The 5087-nt window shown below is 42.3% G+C and overlaps 1 pseudogene; it reads left to right on the top strand.

Annotated features, from left to right (window-relative positions):
* The first annotated feature begins 1258 nt into the window (after positions 1-1258).
* LOC121495643 lies at positions 1259-3804 on the top strand (annotated as a pseudogene).
* Positions 3805-5087: the final 1283 nt, after the last annotated feature.

Genomic DNA, 5087 nt, shown 5'->3' with positions numbered 1-5087 from the left:
AAAACTGCAGGAGAGGTGAGAGAACAATACTTACTGAATGTGTATATTTATCAGAGATCTAATGTATCCATGGACACACAAAATGTATAAAGCTCAAACGGATCTCCCTAATGCCAACCCCATGGTTTTCTATACCTCTCTATATACTCCAAGTTGCCTCATAAATTACCTATCCTCAGGCTAGGTGTGGCCACTTTTGGTCCAAACAAAAATTTTCAAGGTCAGAGCATGAGGCAGAAGTGTCTATAAGTGGAATGTGTGCAGGAAAGGGTTAATTCAGCAGGTCCACTTGTCCAAACTCAGCACCTTCCACAGTAAGGTTTGTATTTATGCCTGGTCCATTACCAGCCACTGGAGATGACCTTGGAACATTCTGCCAGATAAAAGTGTTTTTGCATGCCTAAGGCCTTGGGCCGTGCAGTATCAGTTTGACCCAATGATTTATGATGAACACCATTTTTGTTTTTTTTAACTCTGGGGGTTGGGGCTGGAGACTGGGTAGTTGAGGTCAGAAATATGGTGGCTGCTGCACACTTATGTCACTGACCCTCAGTAAAACCTGAGGCAACAAGACTTGAGTGAAATTCCCCAGTTCGTAACACTTTGCATGTGTTATCACACATTACTGTTGAGGAAGTGAAGCAAGTTGCCCTGAAACTCCACTGGGAGGGAACACTTGGAAGATGGTGCCTGGTTTCCCCTGGATTGTCTCTCCTTTTGCCTTTGCCCTTTGCTGATTTAACACTGTAATCTTTCTCTGTAATAAACTGTTATGGTGCATCTAACAGCTTTGCTGAGTTCTGTCTTTCCAGCAAACTGTTAAGTCTGACGGTGGCCTTGGGGACCCTGATACAGGGCAGTTGCCTCATGAAGGACTACAGTCTGATAAATATTGTTTTTTGTTTTGTTTTGGGTTTTTTTTTTTTTTTTTTTTTTTTTTTTTTTGTAGCACAGCTAGTGAAGGAAACTGAGAAGTAATCTGAGAGAGTTGGAAGAACAGAAGACTACACTGAAGGGATGAATGGAAGATGTAAAGATGGAAGGATGGATGAATAGGTAGATGGGTGGGTGGATGGATGGTTGTATGGATGAATAGATGGATGGACAGAAAGAAAAGGATAAAAGATGATATTCAGAGTGGATAAAGAATGAAATTAGGGGTGCCTGAATAGCTTAGTCATGGAGTCTATGACTCTTGATTTCAGGGTGTGGATTCAAGCCCCACACTGGGTGTAGAGATTACTTAAAAATAACATCTTAAACTCTCTTGAGTCACCCCCACGCAACCTTGGTGCAGCATTGTAGCCGGACGCAGCCCCTGCCCACCGTGGTCTGTAGTGCTTGCAGCTCTTCTCCTTTAAGATGCCTGAGGAAGTGCACCATGGAGAGGAGGAGGTGGAGACTTTTGCCTTCCAGGCAGAAATTGCCCAGCTCATGTCCCTCATCATCAATACTTTCTCTTCTAACAAGGACATTTTTCTTTGAGAGTTGATCAGTAATGCTTCTGATGCCTTGGACAAGATTCGCTATGAAAGCCTGACAGACTTTTCCAAGTTGGACAGCGGTAAAGAGCTGAAAATTGACATCATCCCTAACCCCCAGGAATGCACCCTGACTCTGGTGGACACAGGCATTGGTATGACCAAAGCTGATCTCATAAATAACTTGGGAACCATTGCCAAGTCTGGCACTGAAGCATTCACGGAGGCTCTTCAGACTGGTGCAGACATCTCCATGATTGGACAGTTTGGTGTTGGCTTTTATTCTGCTTATCTGGTGGCAGAGAAAGTGGTTATCACAAAGCACAATGATGATGAACAGTATGCGTGGGAGTCTTCTGCTGGGGGCTCTTTCACTGTACGTGCAGACCATGGTGGGCCCATTGGCCAGGGTACCAAAATGATCCTCCATATTAAAGAAGACCAAACAGAATATTTAGAGGAGAGACGTGTCAAAGAAGTGGTGAAGAAGCACTCCAAGTTCATAGGTTATCCCATCATCCTTTATTTGGAGAAGGAATGAGAGAAAGAAATTAGTGATGATGAGGCAGAGGAGGAGAAAGGGGAGAAAGAGGAAGAAGATAAAGATGATGAGGAGAAACCCAAGACTGAAGATGTGGGTTCAGATGAGGAGGATGATAGTGGGAAGGACAAGAAAAAAAAAGACGAAGAAGATTAAGGAAAAATACATTGATCAAGAAGAACTGAACAAGACCAAGCCCGTTTGGACCAGGAACCCTGATGACATCACCCAGGAGGAATATGGAGAGTTTTACAAGAGCCTTACTAATGACTGGGAAGATCACCTGGCAGTCAAGCACTTCTCTGTAGAAGGTCAGCTGGAATTCAGGGTATTGCTGTTCGTCCCTCATTGGGCTCCTTTTGACCTCTTTGCGAACAAGAAGAAAAAGAACATAAAACTCTATGTCCACCATGTGTTCATCATGGACAGCTATGATGAATTGATACCAGAGTATCTCAACTTCATCCGTGGTGTGGTTGACTCTGAGGACCTGCCCCTGAACATCTCCCGAGAAATGCACCAGCAGAGCAAAATCTTGAAGGTCATTCGCAAAAATATTGTGAAGAAGTGCCTTGAGCTCTTCTCTGAATTGGCAGAAGACAAGGAGAACTATAAGAAATTCTGTGAGAGGGATCCCTGGGTGGTGCAGCGGTTTAGCGCCTGCCTTTGGCCCAGGGCACGATCCTGGAGATCCGGGATTGAATCCCACGTCGGGCTCCCGGTGCATGGAGCCTGCTTCTCCCTCTGCCTGTGTCTCTGCCTCTCTCTCTGTGTGACTATCATAAATAAATAAAAATTTTATAAAAATTAAAAAAAAAATTCTGTGAGGCGTTCTCTAAAAACCTAAAGCTTGGAATCCATGAAGATTCCACTAACCAGCGCCGCCTTTCTGAGCTGCTGTGTTACCACACTTCCCAGTCTGGAGATGAGATGACTTCTTTTTCAGAGTATGTGTCCCATATGAAGGAGACTTAGAAGTCCATCTATTACATCACCGGTGAGAGCAAAGAGCAGGTTGCCAACTCTACTTTTGTGGAGCGAGTGCAGAAATGGGGCTTCGAGGTAGTGTATATGACAGAGCCTATCGATGAGTACTGTGTGCAGCAGCTCAAGGAGTTTGATGGGAAGAGTCTGGTCTCAGTTACCAAGGAGGGCCTGGAGTTGCCTGAGGATGAAGAGGAGAAGAAGAAAATGGAGGAGAGCAAGGCCAAGTTCGAGAATCTTTGCAAACTCATGAAGGAAATCTTGGATAAGAAGGTTGAAATGGTGACCATCTCCAACAGGCTGGTTTCTTCACCCTGCTGCATTGTGACAAGCACCTACGGCTGGACTGCCAACATGGAGCGGATCATGAAAGCCTAGGCACTCCGGGACAACTCTACAGTGGGCTATATGGTGGCCAAAAATCACCTGGAGATCAACCCTGGCCACCCCATTGTGGAGACGCTGTGGCAGAAGGCAGAGGCAGACAAAAACGACAAGGCTGTCAAGGACCTGGTGGTGCTGCTGTTTGAAACAGCTCTGCTCTCCTCTGGCTTCTCACTGGAGGATCCCCAGACTCACTCCAACCGCATTTACAGCATGATCAAGCTAGGCCTGGGCATTGATGAAGATCAAGTGACAGCAGAGGAACCCAGTGCTGCTGTTCCTGATGAGATCCTTCCACTTGAGGGTGATGAGAATGCCTCTCGCATGGAAGAAGTCAATTAATTTCTCCTTGCAGACCTTGTGCCCTCTGTATAGTGTCCCCATGGCTCCCCAGCAGCCCTGAGTGGCTCCAGTTCACCTGGTTCCCTTTGCTGATGTCTAGTGGATTATTTTTTCCCCTCCTGTCTTTGTTCGAGGCAGGAAAGAAGGGCCTTAAGCCCTAGCCCTCATGACATTTGACAAGGGGTTTGGATATGTATTGTGGTGTTTATTTTGTTCTGAGATTAAAGTATGCAAAATAAAGAAGATACAGTTTTATACAAAAAAAAACTTAAAATATGAAATTAGCTTGCATGAGGGTATTTGAAAACCAGTGATCACCATGAAGAGAAGAGTTTCAATAAATGAATAAAAGCAATTGTAAAAAGGTTCAAGAGTCAAGTAGGACAGAGGAAACAGGCCTTCAAGTGTAGACCTTTCACACAACTTAGGAAGACAAGGGGGAAAGGCCAGAGTTAAACACAGTCATAGGGATATGTTTCACTTATGTGTTTTAAATAGGATGTTAATAAGACATGTGAGTTCAATCACAAGACTTAAATTTGATTTCTGCTTTGCCACGTATTGCCTATGTAATTAACACTTGTCACATCATTTCTCTGGGCCCTGGTTAGCTCATCTTTAATGAAAGGAACTAATCCTATTTATATTTGCTTTCCTATGGGGTTATTTTATATTATGAGGATCATATAAGTTTTTTTAACGAAAATATTTTGGAAAAGTCCAAAAGACTGAATACTTATAATGCATTATTTTTAATCTCCATTTTACATGTAAACAGAAAATATAATTAAACAAAATGATTTTTAAGAGCAACCTACAATACCCTTATTCTCTCTTGTTTTTGCTAATGGGTATTTGATGAGTATATGTAGTAATTTATAAAAGGAAAGTATCATTGTTGGGTATAGCTCTCTCTACCATTGTTTGTAAATTCCCAGACTTCTGAAAAAAATATCACATTGTTGAGCTTTTTCATCTTATACTATTATATTAATAAACAATGAATAATTACAATTTAGGTTGGAAATGAATGTCAAATATCCCCCTCTTGTGCGTGGGAAGCTACTATTTACCTATCTAATAAGAACACTATACACTAGATAAAAAGATTAATTTGAAATGGTCACTATCAAGAAACGAGAAAGACTGTACTTCGATTTTCTTTCTTGTTAGCACATAATCTGAACCATGATATTAAAGATAATTATACTGTGTATGAAATTTTCAAACATAAGTCAACAAGTTTCAATACCATTTTTTTTTTCTGAAGAGAAATAGTTGACCTAGGTAACAGACGAGTCTTAATTTTTATGACAAAGTCTCTTCTCATAGCCCTGTGCTAGATACCATCTCTG

This window comes from Vulpes lagopus, chromosome 7, assembly GCF_018345385.1.
Source record: "Vulpes lagopus strain Blue_001 chromosome 7, ASM1834538v1, whole genome shotgun sequence".
NCBI lineage: Eukaryota > Metazoa > Chordata > Mammalia > Carnivora > Canidae > Vulpes > Vulpes lagopus.
Note: the sequence above shows the minus strand (reverse complement) of the source record. Positions and strands in the feature narration are given on the sequence as shown.